This window comes from Chaetodon trifascialis, chromosome 6, assembly GCF_039877785.1.
Source record: "Chaetodon trifascialis isolate fChaTrf1 chromosome 6, fChaTrf1.hap1, whole genome shotgun sequence".
Taxonomy (NCBI): Eukaryota; Metazoa; Chordata; class Actinopteri; order Chaetodontiformes; family Chaetodontidae; genus Chaetodon; species Chaetodon trifascialis.
In genome coordinates this window covers 18,669,581-18,686,195 of record NC_092061.1, presented here as the reverse complement: position 1 = coordinate 18,686,195, position 16,615 = coordinate 18,669,581, and the positions used below count along the sequence as shown (strand labels likewise).

At 42.8% G+C, this 16,615-nt stretch overlaps 1 pseudogene; it reads right to left on the bottom strand.

The window, feature by feature from the left end:
• Positions 1 to 15,589, bottom strand: part of LOC139332196 (coiled-coil domain-containing protein 60-like) — a 28,994-nt pseudogene extending 13,405 nt beyond the window's left edge.
• Positions 15,590 to 16,615: the final 1,026 nt, after the last annotated feature.

The following is a 16,615-nucleotide window of genomic DNA, read 5'->3' as shown; positions in this document are numbered from 1 at the left end:
GGGTGGAGAGGCAGAAGGAGACAGAGGGCTATGATGGTGCACCGTCAAAGTAACTTTCAGGAAATTTTAATCCTGTCAGGTCATGTCACTAAAGTGTCTTAGTTCAAGAGGTCAAAGGTCAGCATGAAGCATGTGAGAAGGACACATCACGATTGCTTGGATGGCAATAACAACACACAAGGAGGGGTCTGATTATTAGAATCAGAAACAGAAGAGTCTTTCTGTTTAGTGCTCACAGCATCTCACGAGCAGAACTACGGCTTTAAAAACTGAACGCTTTTCTGGATGAAGATTTGTCCCCACATTCTCAAACTAATAAAGTTTTACAGCAACTGAAAACGGCCTCGCTGATTGCATTTGTCCACAGCTTCTTCTTCTACTTTCATTCAAAGGCAATGCAAGAGAGAAAGGGAGAGAGAGAAACATCAGGTGCGTAGTTATGGCCTTAAGCGTCAGGACCAACAAATCAGGAAATGTGAAGTACAAACTGTTTCACAGCGGGTGCATTGAGAGTATTTTCCACCAGTTTCTTGCTTGAGGGGAGAACATTACAGGACAACATCTTTTCAATATTTTTCCACTAATTCTGATGCGCTCTCTAACACTGATGGGTTCAGTGTCTAACTTATATTCCAGAACTCCAGAACCATATTCATATGGAGGTTTCATGATTCATGTTCGTCACTTTTTCCAACAATGACTAAAGAATAAATATGATATTAGAAGATTCAAGTTTCAGTGCAGTATTTTGTCCGGTGAAAAATATCTTCCATCCATCCATCCATCGTCCATTGCTGGAGCCTATCCCAGCTGTCAACAGGCGAGGTACACCCTGAACCGGTCGCCATGTCGCAGGGCAACATATACACAGACAACCATTCACGCTCACACTCACACCTAAGGACAATTAAGAGTCACCAATCAACCTAATGAGCATGTTTTTGGTCTGTGGGAGGAAGCCGGAGTGCCCTGAGAGAACCCACGCATGCACGGGAAGAACATGCAAACTTCACACAGAAAGGCCCGACCCGGGGATCAAACCAGCGACCTTCTTGATGTGGGGCACACGCACTACCTGCTGCCCCACCGTGCTGCCCTCGAAAAATATCTTATCTTTTTCCAAGAACACAACTCAGTTTTGACTCATTATTCTTTCTGTTTGAAGCAAAATATAGAGACGCATATGACTGAATGAATAAATTTGACTTTGTCTTTTCTGTAACTTCACTGTTGCTGTCCTGTCTGGTGCCTTGTGGTCATAGCTTCATGTGCGTTGGTAGCATGGTTGTGTTTTTGCGCCTGACTGTAAACGTTTTTCTTTGTTTCTCTTTATGTGGAAAACAGATCTTTATCTGGACTGAAACCCCCCTCTTAGACCAAGTTACACAGATCTTTGAGATCGACGTCAGGAGATTAGACAATGGTGTGGTGCCCCCTCCAATGGGCAAAACGAGCCACTGCAAAACCAATCATACCAAACACCTTTCACTTCCACACAAGTCTGCTATTGGAGGAAAAATAAGTGGCTGAAAACACAGGCCCGACTCGTCAACACAGGCGCTGCTGTGGTGGGAACAAATGCAAAACATGCCATCTCTCTAAAAGCTTTGCTTACAGTGTCACCTGCAGTCAAGCGGCGCCGTCCATCAACCCGACACTTTCACGCTTTGAGACTTTATGACCACATCCATTCCCATGATCTCTCCTAACACATCAAACAAAACAATATGAATTCTGCCTCTTTTCCTGCCTCACTCCCCCCTGCCCACAAATGCTGCTGCCCCGGGTCGCTCCGAGCTCTTTTCATTATCGACCACGCCATTTGTCTGCCGGGCAGATAGTCTGCGAGATTAGGATCTGTCAGATGTCAGGTAACAGCCTTTGTACAGGGTTGTTATTTTCCAGAGGTCTTGCCAGAAAACAAGGCTGTATTCTGGCTCTGGCAGTAATGCAGTGTCAGAGGAAATGCATGTTGAGGCGGAGGTGATGTATCATAAACACAGGCTGTAGATTTGTCCCTGTGGAACAATGCACAGACAAATGTAAAACACAGAGAGAGACTCCTGTGTCCATAAAGATGAGGGAACAGGCCTGAGAGAACACCTGAGCTCCCACTGCCTTTAGTTACATTTATTATCAGCATATAGCTTTATATGTTCCCAGCTTGATATAAATCAATTATTAACAAAAACAGAAAGCTGAATATGTACAGTTCCATGGCAATGGGGCAAAATCCATCTCCTGATCAAGGTCATGTAATATGACTGAAGAGCTCTTGAACTACTGAAGACATCTCATTATATATACGTGTGTTAACGTTATGCTGCTTTATAGAGCGTTCATCAACCGTTAACATGCCAGTTAAGGGTGCTTCAGAGGGAGAATTATAGTTATTGACAAAACTGTGTCTATCTAGCTACACTTAGGTTTTACTGTGTTATAAACTCCTGCTTCCAAACCTCTTATTGCACTACATAAATGCTATCTAAATATGTGGGTAAAATAAGGGTTACCAATTTGGGTCACAGAGGTGCAAACACATCTTTTTTAAGCTAAAACGTTCCTGCTTTGCCATTTGATAATTTTCATCTACATGACACTTGTCCTGACATAATCTGTGACACATACCATTTTGTTAAAAAGCTAGTACCGTGTCTTTTTCACAAAGGTTAGCTCTGGTTCTCGCAGCATCAAAGGGAAGAGCTGTACAAAAGATATACAAAAGGAAAGCATCAGGAGTATCTCTCACTCACATGTTTTACATGAAATATTCAGCAATCTGCCTGTTTGCCTTTTTTTGTTTGATGTTTGCTGAGGTGTACTAACATATCTGTTTGACATGAATCAAGTGGATGAACGCTGGCTGACTGAGTGCAGTGATTCTTTTAAATCAATGGTTGGAAATGGTTGAAATAAAAGGAACTAACTGAACCTTTTAGCTTTGATGTTTAAATATATATTTTTTTTGTCTTGAACTTTGTTATCTGGCTACCTTGAAGCCCTTCCTGCGTATAGCGAACAGCACACTATGAGTAAACAACACAACTGTACTCACTGTAAAAACTTTGTATAGTGAAGTACAGCAACATTATTTGAGCTTTGTATATCTGAAGGTTACAAACTGAAAGTGACAGGCTAAAGGACAAAGAAAAGCAGCTGCACTGCTTACACCTATTTCTCTGGAAGTAACAAACATGCTGCTGTTTTCTAGCTGTTGCTGGGGTGGAGGCAGAGTCACCCTTACTCTATTTCCATCTGTTAGCGTAGAAGCCGTTGAGTCAAGAAGTCAAGAGAGTCACTGAACGAAATATCAAAAAGCATACATTCACCTACGCAAATGCATAGTGCACCAACCAAAAGTGAGCTCTCTGCGGTCTGTGTGGCCTAAAGACTGTAATTTCCCCTCAAACAAGATTTTGTCATAAGCACAATAAACCAATCTCAGACCCCAGCTCTTGGACAGCTTCTGATCTTGAATACCTTAAAATACTTAGATAATGGCTCGTTTAAAGGCTGAATACTGCTTCAGGAATAGGCTGTACACTACATAGTAGCCTTACCTCATGACGGACAGGGGTGAAAGGTCGTGCTGACTGGCTCTTCTTCCTGTGTGGTCTCGCTTCATTCACACCTGGCGAGCCGCTTCCTGAGGCCACCTGATCGCAGCAGAGACACAGTGCTGTAAGATTTCAGTAACATGAGGATGAGGATGATTCAACTGATCACTGTGGTAACATTAGCTCAGAAAGAATTAGCTTTTGCTGATCTATTGCACATCTGTACTATATTAGCTTGCAGTAAGGAGTTCGAAATCTGGATGTTTTGGAAGTTGATGTTAATACTAATGGCTTAAATGCTAAATAAACTGCAAATACACTACCGCTCAAAAGTTTGGGATCACTTGCAAATCTCTTTGTTTTCCAAAGAAAAACACATTTTCATGCATTTCACAAACAATTTTTTCCATTTCACAAACATTTTCATCCATTTCACAAACAATTAAAATTAATCAGATGATTTTCAAAGAATGATCTACATTTTTGCATAGAGGCCTACTATCAACAACTGTCAGTCCTCTGCATCAATCTCCTGGTATGGCTGCTAATCCAAGTTAATCATTTTATAAGGCTAATTGATTATTAGAAAACCCTTTTGCAATTGTGTTGCACAACTGAAAACCGTTGAACTAATAAGGGAGCACAAAAGGGAGCATGGCATTCTTTAGGTTAGTTTATTGTCTGAAGCATCAGCAGTTGTTTGTTTGTTTACAGGCTCGAAATGGCCAGGAAGAAAGAACTTCCTTTAGAGACCTGTCAGTCTATTGTTGTGCTTAGAAAGGAAGGCTATTCAATGCGAGAAATTGCAAAAAAACTTAAAATCTCTTACCATGCTGTTAACTACTCCCTTCAGAGAGCAGCACAAACTGGGTCTAACAAGGACAGAAAAAGGAGTGGGAGGCCCCGATGCACAACTGTGCAATAAGACAAATATCTGAGAGTGTGTAGTTTAAGACAAAGACGCCTCACAGGTCGTCAACTGGCAGCTGCACTAAACAGTACCCGTCAAACACCAGTGTCAGTATCAACAGGGAAGCGGCGACTTCAGGATGCTGGACTTCATGGCAGGATTGCCAAGAAAAAGCCATATCTCAGACTGGCCAATAAAAAGAAAAGACTGAGATGGGCAAAAGAGCACAGGCATTGGACACTGGAAGAGTGGAAGAAGGTGTTGTGGACAGATGAGTCCAAGTTTGTGGTCTTTGGATCAAACAGAAGAACATTTGTGAGACGCAGAACAAATGAAAAGATGCAAGAACAGTGCTTAATACCATCCGTCAAGCATGGTGGAGGCAGTGTGATGGTCTGGGGGTGCTTTGGAGGTGGTAAAATAGGAGATTTGTACAGGGTGGAAGGGACCTTGAGGAAGGAAAGCTATCACAAGATTATACGTACATCATGTGACTCTACAAATGTCCAGTGAAATTCATACATAGGCTACACTATTCTGAGGTATTTAAATGAAAAATAAGCAAAAAACTAACTATTGAATAATTATATTGATAAAATGTTTGTATAGGCTTTGCATGGTGTGTTGTGTGTGATATTTTAATCAAAGGGAATATAGGCCAAGTAGTACTGTAAAAAAGCAGAAAGTGAGAATCTCCAGGAACAGACTGAGGACTCTGAGGATCAGAGCATGAAGTAGAGTAGACAGAGGCAGCAACACTCATAGCGCTACATAGACAGAGTAAACGTACGCACATAAAATACTTCGTATTGTAAAGTACTGCATTAATTGCCCCTCCTTGATGGAAACACAAAAAGTTAGCTAGTTGCTAACTGAGTCTGTTTGCCGCTGCTGGAAACTAGGGACGGAGGCGGGTGATCAATTTCTGTGATATATTTGACATTACTATAAAAATTTCATTAATGCAGCTTTAAGTAGCTAAAAAGTGAACCTAAGTCAGAAGCTAAATAAGTAAATACAGCATACATTATAGACGACACACGGCTTGCGTCCATGCTGATAAATTACGCCAGAGAGAGACGCCACAAGAAGAGATAAAACTGAGCTGACGTGAGTTGTTGCCTCACCCCTCTGAGTCGCTGTCTGAGTCAGAGGAGAAACTGGGAGGTCGAGGCTCTGTTCTCAGCTGCTCCTCTTCCCTCGTCCGCTGCCTCTCCTTCTCCTGCTCCTCCTCTTCCTCTTTCTGCAGGAGGTGGAAGTAGCTCTGGCCCCGCTTAACTGCTGATGCCAGACGCAAAGCTGGAGTCATAAAAACGGGAGCATCACCAGCGTGCTTTAATAATGATATATGTTCACTTTCCAACAATGTAAATGACAGAGAGGAAAAAACAAGATGTGCATAAACCACAAATGTCAAGCCTACACATTAATCTCCTGTCTTTGTCAGTCATACAAAAACCATCAAAGCCGATGAGTTACAGTCAAAAGTGCTTGCATGTCATTACAATAATCCCTCACAACCATGTATGCGCACACACACACACACACACACACACACACACACACACACACACACACACACACACACACACACACACACACACACACACACACACACACACACACACACACACACACACACACACACACACACACACACAAGCACACTGTAAATCATCCAAATCAGAGCACACCAAAGCAGCAGGCAGGCACAAATGACACCTAACTGGAGCATTATGGGAGAAACGTGTTACGTCTGGCCAGATTAATGACTTAATTATGGTGGTTTAGCTTCCAACCATAACCTTTCCTCAAATACTATTTGCTTGTTTTTCTCGTACTGCACGCGTAATTACCTTTGCATTAATGCTGTGGTGGAAAATTACTAAAGACGCGCGCGCAGAAGCAACTGTCGAGGTGACTTTGCCAGGAGACCAGCCAAGGTAAAACACCTCTGTGTTTCTTAATCATTCCATGAGTCGTCTGGCTTCTTGTGAGTGAAGGAGGCAGAGAAAAGCAGGTCAAAGTGCAGGCTGCTATGAAGCTCATTATAGCGAGCCAGAATGGAGAGTCAAGGCGGGTACACCGCACCAGCTGTATGATCCTTTGTTATTGGAATTGACTGGGATTCACAAGAAATATTACAGCGCTGTAAGTGCTTTAAAATGAAATGAAGGCTGTGGTTCATCTTATATAGACGTTTTTGATGTTTGAGGAAGCTCTGCAGTCATCTGGAGTTTCAATATGACTGTGACTGAGATAAGCGAAGGCAATATCTACAGAATAATGTATGTTAGCGTTGGGGAACAATTCAGTGAGCATTGTGATATGTTGTATAGTAGTCCTCTGTCCAAATGAATAATTGTAAGCTAACTGTAATTGGAAAATTCACAATATGAGTCATTTAAAGGTACCATGTGGAGTTTTGAAGCATTTTATGATGAGTGGGTTTTTTTGGGACATCATGCTCTACTAGCACACACGAGTACACATATATTTGTGCACACAGGTGATACACATTCCTGCCAGTCCTGCAAAAGACGAAAAAGACAGCTAGCTAGACGAGCAAAAATGGATGTAAACAATAGATGTATTTGAACTGGAACCACAAACAAACATCCATCCATCCATCCATCCATCCATCCATCCATCCATCCATCCATCCATCCATCCATCCATCCATCCATCTTCTATACCAACCATCCCTTTCGGGCTTGCGGGGGGGCTGGAGCCTATCCCAGCTGTCGACGGGCGAGAGGCGGGGTACACCCTGGACCGGTCGCCAGTCGATTGCAGGGCAACATGCAGAGACAACCATTCACGCTCACACTCACACCTAAGGACAATTTAGAGTCACCAATTAACCTAATGAGCATGTTTTTGGTCTGTTGGGAGGAAGCCGGAGTGCCCGGAGAGAACATGCAAACTCCACACAGAAAGGCCCTGCCCAACCTGGGGATCAAACCAGCGACCTTCTTGCTGTGAGGCACATGCACTACCTGCTGGCCCACCGTGCTGCCCCGAACCACAAACTGTCCATTATTACTCTTTGGATTATGGATTTTCAATCCATGAAGGTTTTATAAGTGTTAAACTAAACTGAATGTAAAGTCATCTCAATGGAAAGTCTGTGGGCCGGGTGGGAACCAGCCAGTGGAAGAAGCACTAATGTGCTCACAGAAGTCTCTGATGTGCATGCCTTCAAATGGCTCATTTGGAGAACAACTCCAGCACTCGTGCTCTATGAGCCCAAAAATTCAGAGCAAGCCTGAAAAACCATTTCAGAGTATGTGCCCGGTGAGCAACTTACTTTGGCACGAACGGGCTACACAGTGTCCAGCTCTATTAATAAAGCCATGATGTAAATGATGCAGGTTCCAACATGCTCAAAGTATCAGAATTGCAAATATTCCATGAGGAGGGAAATGCATTCATTAGGTTTGTTAGACATCGTTTGGCTAGCCCAGCTGTCCAGAGCCACTTACAGTGAGTGTAACTAGAGGCAGCTTCAATTTCCTGATTATAAACATGACAAGAAACCAACAAGAAGAAGCGGCCAGTGACCTTACAATATTCTTGTGACCTTTCCTTTCCAGGCAAACCAGATTTTTTTTTTTTTTGCAAGGGTGAAAGCAGACAAGCAAAGGCACAAACGCCTGCATATGTTCCAACCCTCTGCTGCTCCAGTTCTTATTTGTTATCTAGCGAGCAGCTGGCTGGTAATATTTCGCCCACAAGTGGAGCCAAGCACTTCATTCTAGGAGGGGGGGCACCAAGCCCTTGTGTTGCAGCATGCTAATTTGGCTCTGTTCAGTGATACGAGTGCACCAGTTTAGCTCGGAGGCATGTCTGTTCTATTTGCATACCACCACACCCCTGATATTACTTATTAATCTTCAGACGTGACATCTAAGTCCAAAATGCAGCAGTCTTAATTAAAGTGTGTTTCTATCAGCATCGCTAATGACTCGTAGCTTCAAATGTGCAAAAAGTTTTTCCCCGGAGTAGCTGCCGGCTGCCAGGAGTGTGGGAGGTGGCACAGTGACCTTGCCTCAGACGTGACTAATTTCATTAGGTCTTTGTGCTAAAGTGACTTTTTCACTTTAGTTCAACTAATGTGTTTATTCAAATTGATCAATATCTTATAACTGGCTGGCAAGTGGGCGTCTTTCGACTTGTGTTTGATGCACCACATGTACAAATGTTTGTGACAACAGCACTGGTTGTGCTTGAGTGTAACATGAAAGCTGAACAATAATAGAGGAGAGAGACAGAAAGAAGCGGACAGAAGAAAGCTGTCGAGTCAATGACAGGCTGCGGTATTTGGTGTGACAAGAAAATAAAAGGCATTGAGAAGAAGCAATGTATCATCAATACGCGAAGACACAATGAAACTTTTGTGTTTGAAAGCTAAGAAGCTCTTTAATGAAACCCCATTATGCCGTTTCTCATCACGACCATCTGCCCTTCCAGTCAATGACAGGTTATTCTTTGTGAGGATGAATCATGAGCGCGAATCAGAGACTGGCTTGAAAAGCTCATCAAAGTTGACAATGCTTGGAAGGAGGACTCGATAGCTGGTTAAAAATTGATTGCAATGTGAAAAATTTAGATATTTGTGCATTGGGGGAGGGTAGTGGAAGAGGGGGACAGTTTCTAACAGATCAGATCATGGAGACCCTTGGGTGGCAGCTTGTTGCCAGGCAACAAAAGAGATAAGGCTGGTGGTAGGTAAAGAATCTTTACAGTGATTACACTAACTAAGACGTGGATTGAATCTAGTCATCGCCTCTGTTCTCAAAGTATCATCAATTCCAACGCGGGAATTTTCAATATGCAACTTCTGATTTCCTCCACCAGCCTGGGGAATTTTTTAGGGTAAGACACTGCAACATGTCAACGGGTTCAAACACATTTCATAATTAAATCCTAATTAGAACTCGAGCAGAAGAACGTTAATTGGGAAGTACTATCTGTAAGGTACGACGTGATGAGACGCGAGGCTCTCAGTGGTGTTGAGAAGACAGCAAGGGATGTTTCATGTCAACATCGGCAGAGACAAATGGGAGACTGCGACACCACAAGCTGGCGCAGTCATAAATGAAACAGCAGCACAGACGCGGGTAAGAGCCAAAACACTGATTCGGCTTTGTAGCGTCTACTGAGACGGAAACGGGAAGAAATAGGACACCAAACGGGGCTCTCGCGGTACCTACACCTCAGATGATTTCATTCACAGTTGGCCTCCATGTAGCAAAAAGACAGAAAGAGTGATTGTGGGTACATCAGGATTCTGTGATCCTACGTTCACATGGTGCACATGACAGGCAGTAAACAATCAAATTCATGTGTAGATCTTTCAATTTGTGTCCTAATTTCCATCCACATCTTCAAATGGAAGAGAAAGACAATTATTACAGCTGGGTCTGTGTTTTTGGGATTACCTAAATAATGTGACAAATCCCTGTCCTACAGAGGATTAAGGCCGTTTGAAATACATTATTTGACATTATGTAATATCATCATTCCTTTTTCCGATGTTTTTGTGCTTTTATCTGAGAATTGTGATCTTCCTTTCCGACTTCAATCAAAGAGGTCGAATTATTGTTTTTTTTTATTCTCCTCTTATGAAGATCTGTTATGTTCTGTATCTGGATGTCCTGAAGCTGTGTTCAAATTATTCTTTTTTTTTTTTTTCAAATCTGTTTGCAGTCAGTGTAACATCGTGGTTATGTGAGTTTTACTTACACTCACACGGCCAATTAACAATAAGCATCAAAAGCGATGCTAGACCCTGCAGCACGTTTGATTATTTTAATAGTGCAAAGTGATGCATTGCCACAAGTCATCTGCATATGCTTTGTATGAAATGTATCTGTATGGGTCACTTCTCACATACACAAGAGGATGTCACAGAGACTGTTCTGTATGCATGAAACTCACACAACCCACTGTCAATCCTTTCATAGACACAATCTCTCCATTAGAGAGCATTTCAAAGGAATAATTTGGCACTTTAAGATAAGCTTTTTTGCTTTCTTGCAACAAGTTAAATGAGAAAATCAATACTATTCTCATGTCTACCCATTAAGTATGGAGATGGGGCCAGGAGGTAATTATCATAGCTTCACATAAAAACTGGGAGGGGAAACAGGTGGCCTTACTCTTTCCAAAGTTAAAAAACACACCTACTGGCACCTCTGAAGTTCACTAATTAGCACATATTGACTTTGTTTAACCCAAACACCTCAAAATCTAGACAAATAAAACCAAAACTACCAGCATGGCTGGATACTGCTACAGGTAGGTGATAACATGTGTTTTTAGTGATCTGGGTGAACTAACCCTTTACTGTGATATCTGTGGTCGGAGGAGGCTTCCATTATGAAATACAGCATTGCTGAAAAGCAGATCACTGCCTGTCAAATGTTCCCACCAAACTGTGCAAGCTGAAAAACAAAAGCAGGCTGATTAAGTCTAAGAGATTTGCTGGCCAGAGTAGCAGTGAGATGTATGAGCTTCCCACATGTGAGCTGACAGAGAATGGGCTGCCATTTGGCCTAAAAGGCATCACAGCCCCAAATCATTACTACTGTATTCGCTTGCAGGGGGTAAACAGCCACAATTCATCTGGGGGTTAGTTTCTCCTGTGAAAAAGGCAACCTTTCCCCATAACACCTGTATGAATAATTCAATACTCTGGGCTCTATCAGAGGCTGTCAGAAATGTCAGCCGGTTGGAAGTACCCTTGGCTGCCCCCAGAGGATCTTGTCTCTACACCCTGTGGTAGGGTTACAGGGTTGCGCACACACACACACACACACACACACACACACACACACACACACACACACACACACACACTGGACCAAATGCCACAGCCTTTTCAGTGGCAGGACTCCACTGCCTGCAGGACACAGAGGCACTGAAAGCTGAGCATACCTGCAGTGAGCAAACAGTGGCAGTTTTCCTTTTTTAATGAGCTATGTTATTGTTAAATGTGACTCTTTCCATAGGTGCTACTGCAGCCCTCGCCCCTTCCAAACACACACCCATGGAATTCTCACCTAGCGTGGTCCAGATGCTTCCTCAGGGAATCGATATCTGCTCTTTTCCCAGCCTGGGTACGACAAACCGGCAAACTCTGAGGGGATAGTGCATAAAAACAAAGACATAAAAAACAAAAGGACGAGCAGTTATTATCTTTTCATCATCAGAGTTGCTCTGGAGCTCAGAGCACTTCTTCACCCATGAAAGACTCTGTCGTATCCCCATGTGACCTCTGCAGAGGCAAAGTGGGCAGCGGGCCAAGAGTAAAAATTGTGTCTCTAATATGACATCGCTTATGGAAATGACAGAAAATCAAGCAATTAATCTCTACGTAATTAACTGCATTGAGTTTAAAAAAAAAACTCTTTTACAAGACAAACCGATGTTTTGATGTTTTTTACAGCATAAATTAGATAACATGGTGTGAGAGGAGTATAAATGTGGGCTTAACGATTAACAGTCGCACCTTGCTTCCTCCTGTGGAATCTGGAGGGTTTCTGTTAATGGACGGCTCGACAGTCTTTTGTGGGTCATCTACAGTCACATCAGATGACGAAGAGATCATCAGAGAGGAAGCAAAGGGGCAGTAGCTTGGACTGGATATTCAGGAGGATTTTTTATATTTAGATTTTTCATTTTATTTATTCTAAATATTCTTATTATTTATTCTAGTCTCATTCTACAAAAAAACACATTAAATCCAAGGGATAACAAAAGAGCACTTATTTTCAACACTATCTCAAGCTGTTAAAAACAGATTTTAAAAGCAGGAATTAAGTATGAACACAGCCAAAAATAAATATCTGTATCAAAATGCTAAAATACAAAATCACCAAGGCCCTCCCCCAAAAGGTGACTGTCCAATCATAGCTTAGCAACATGAACTTGGCACAGCAGGTCTGTCCAGTTTTAGATTTCTCAACATGCTGAATCAGCGTACAATTAAGAGTTCGGAGGGTTATGTCTTCAATCGATAGCATGTCCGGCTAACTACCTAAAAAGCCCTTAATTGTGTCTCTCCAAACTAAAAATGAAAACATAGAATTTGACAATATGAGCTGATGTACGTTAAGCAGCCAAATACAGCCTCATTATAATACTACACAAACTCTTTATTTCCATGTCTGCTACATCAATTCACTTGTGAGGATGCTAACTTGAGGACATGTAGCTTAAGCCTCAGGCTTTTGGCACAATATGTATTTAGCCATCAAGTGCATAGTGTTAAGCTCCTTTTAACACGACTGTTAAAACAAGTCAACTGGAAACACCAAAAAGTCAGCGAGAGCTGGAGTTAGTCATTTTATAATTGAGTAGCTCTACTGGACTATTGGCAAGTTAAATAAAAGCTTCTGTCTTTGCACCACTTGCAGCGCCATCATCAAGAACGCTACTTCAGCTTTAAAACTTAGAATGCCTACTCAGGAGTGTTTCTTCCCTCCTGATAACAGCTGGCACAACTTTTAATGAAGCCACCGCTCAAACTCTGACCACAGACTAAAAGCAAACCAAAGATTATCTGCTGTTCCCGATCAGTCCTCTGCCTGCTTAGCTTTGTCCAGGCCTCCACACAAGAGCCACTTTTCAGCTCCAGAAACCAAATTTTGTTGCTGCCCGAGGGCATTCATTACTCTGGTTTACTTACTGGTTTAATTAACACAAAAACAAATACAACTCCATCTGAAATCCTAGTGGAGATCCCAGACAGCAAATATGGCTGAATTTTGAGGGAAATGTGTGTAAAATGATGGATGTCTAGAATAATTCTATTTCATGATGTTGCAGCCATAAAACCATTTAGTCTTGGGTTTGAATATTTCACTCAGTGTAAACATGAAGTACCTTCAAAGAAGAGTTGGAACAAACGGATCTGAAGGGTGTAGTTAAAAATGCTGCTCCCCTAAATGTCATGACTTTGGTGGCAAAGCTACAGATGAACTGGACACGGACCAAACTGAGCTCAAGTCTTCAAGCTGCAGCATCTAAAGGACATGGACGTGCCGGAGAGCATGGAAATGCCACAGCCGTCATATTTCACCGTGAGGCCTCTCTCTGAGCAGCCCTGCCTCTGCTCTGCCCTTGCTCCGCCCCGCCGTCTCTCTTCATCTTCCTCCTCACCCCCCCTTCTCCTCATCATACCCTTGTCCCCGCACGCTTCTCCTGATGGATGATCTCATTTACTGCAAATCTCTTTCGAGTCAAACCAGGACACTGTTGTTGCCTCTCTGCTACTCCGGTGGACAAAGACAATCGAGACCTCAGCGTATGAATACTGTATGTGCACACATGAGCACTCGCAGAAAGAGCACATTCCCAATACGTACAAGTAATGGAAAAAAAGGGGGTCTGTAAAGTGGCCTTAGCCTGTGTGTTTCCATCAACACACAGGAGTGACACACATACAGCAAACAACGTTGTTAGTATTGCATTTGTCTTAACGGCACCGCAGAGAGCTGAATCAAAAGCACTGCAGATGCAATAACATAGAGGAGGAAACTGCAGAAGATGGGGCTGCCTTGTTTTCCGTCCTTGGTGATTTACAGGGCAGACTGGGCTATTCTTGTTCACTGTAGTCATAGAGACAATGGATTGGCAACAGGCATGGCTAAACCAATTCAGCGAATGAATTTCTTCAACCAATAGTCTTGTTTTACGTTAGATCGAGGTTCAAGCATCACTGCCCATTATTTCTGACTCACTGCTGGCTGCTGTAAAACGGCTTTCCGAAAATACATTTCCATAGATAAGCCACTCCATTCTGATGTGTCAGTTTTGATACGTACGTCTCTCTATTGGTCGGCCAGTCCGCCTGCCTCAGCGACAGAGCCGGTCTCACAATAACTATGATGAATGCAGTGTCCACAGGGACAAACCAGCCATTTGACACTTCATCCCCCTTGATGCATTAGCTGCTAATATCCCGTGGATTCGTGGCGGGCTGTTTGAGGCCTCGTGATTTGCTGCGACTGGCCTCTGCTGAGCCCTCCCCTGAGCATAGGTGACTGTAATCATCTTACAAATGGCAATGTCTTACTTCAAATGCATTTGTTAGTGGGAACAGGCTTGGGAGGATCAGACGCAGCATCTGTGATGCTGATTATGAAAACTGACTGTGCACAGCCCACTAGGCCTTCAAAACTATCTCTGACGATCCTCTCCAACTCAAATTACACACAGGATGGTAAAGTAAACTGGGTCATGGGTTTGTTTCCCATCCTTTCTCAGCAAGTCTGAAATGTGTTTTCATCTTGGCCAGAAAATCTGATTTGTGACAGATTTGATGTGATTGAGCACAGAGGAGGGTCAGCGTCCATTCAAAGTAGATGTGGCGACGGGTCTTGGCTGGGACTGCTTGGTGGAGTGTGTGTCACACATACACAGAGAGAAAGATATGAAAATATCAACTGAGAAGGGCATTAGCAGTTCAAGGCAGGAAAAGCAGACGGGTCCATGAAGACTTTCTGATCTTTAGCAGCTGCCAGATGGAATGGGATGAATCAGAAATCAGAAAAAAGATAGCAGAGAGAGAGAGAGAGAGAGAGAGAGAGAGAGAGAGAGAGAGAGAGAGAGAGAAACAGATGGATTCTGCATTCCTTCAAATGAGCCTTTTTTATTTTGGGTGAGATAAATAAAATGTCAGCGATCTTTGAAGTTAATCCTGACTCAAGACATCAAAATGATTTGGTGATGGTGTGTTTGCGGGGGGGTGGGGAAAGTCATATGAGAGAAGATATTATGAAGTCTCTCATTCTCCTTTAAACACACAAACACAAACAAAACAAACTGTATTTCAGTAAACTGACTTTGACTGTACTTCTACAGTTTATGTAGGCTAATAAGAGAAATACCGTTCCCACATGTTGTTGTCCCATATTGTGCAGGATCACTGGCCTGGTTTCCAGAGATGTGAGGGTGCTTCATTCAGTCTGCAGGCTGCTTCCGGGCAGCTCTGCCGGCTCGGCTGCAGCCTGCGGCCTTCATGAGTCTCCCGGCGGCCCGTATGTCCACTGACCGAGGCGGGCTTTCCTGTGCCCAAACGACGCGGAACCAGCGAACAATTTCTATTAGCCATGGTGAGTCTGTTGATTACGAAAGAAACTTAAGTTGCACAGAAGCAGCGACACATCCCTGACGTTAATAAACTGGTGAAATGAGCTTCAGCTTAGAAACGTCTCTGCGAAGACGCCAAACTTCAGCTCCACGCGCTTTTGCCCCCCGTTTCCCATGGTAACGACACTGAAGCTCAGCCCACAAGGAAGTGACAGTGGCACTATATGGCCAAAAGTATGCGGACACTCCTAAACACCGTTATGACAGTAAGAAAGCCTGAAACAGCCGAAAGTTTGCGACCCTACTAAGCTATTAACATTTGAGCTTTAGTTTATGATAAATTCAAGTTCATGGTTGCTAGTCAGGAACCAATTATATTCAGATGTGTATACAATTCACATTGTGTCACAGTAAGCTATGTCAGATGAAGAGCAAGTTGATATGAATTCCTCTAAGAATAGATGTTTTGTTTTTTTTTTAATATACAGGCCTTTTTCATTATTTAACTTCACCCTACAGCAAAAGCACAAGTGCAATTAATAGCAAGTATTATGGCTCTGTTCCATTATGTCACAGTAAAGCCTTGATGATGAGATAGCAAATCTAAACAGAATGCAGCTGCGATTAATGCTATTAATTACACCTGTGTTTTCCTCCATGGCAGGTCAAATAGCAGGGAAAGCACAGATGTTGCCAACCTTTGTTCTATTCAAGTGTCAGTAAGCCCTGACAGTGTAACAGTAAACCAGCATGCACAATACCAGTTAAAGGTCCAGTGTGTAAGATTTAATGCCATCTAGCAGTGGGGTCGTAGACTGCAACCAGCTGAATACACCTCACCTTATCATCTCCTACAGTGGCCATTAAAATGCGAAAGGCACTGTTTAGAGCCAGTGTTTGGTTTGTACATTCTGGGCTACTGTAGAAACACACCGGTACAACATGGTGGATTGGATTTTCAGGCAATAATATGCTAATATAAACATACTTTTTAATATTATATTTCATTTCTGTCAATAGATCCCCCTAAATCCTACACACTGGACCT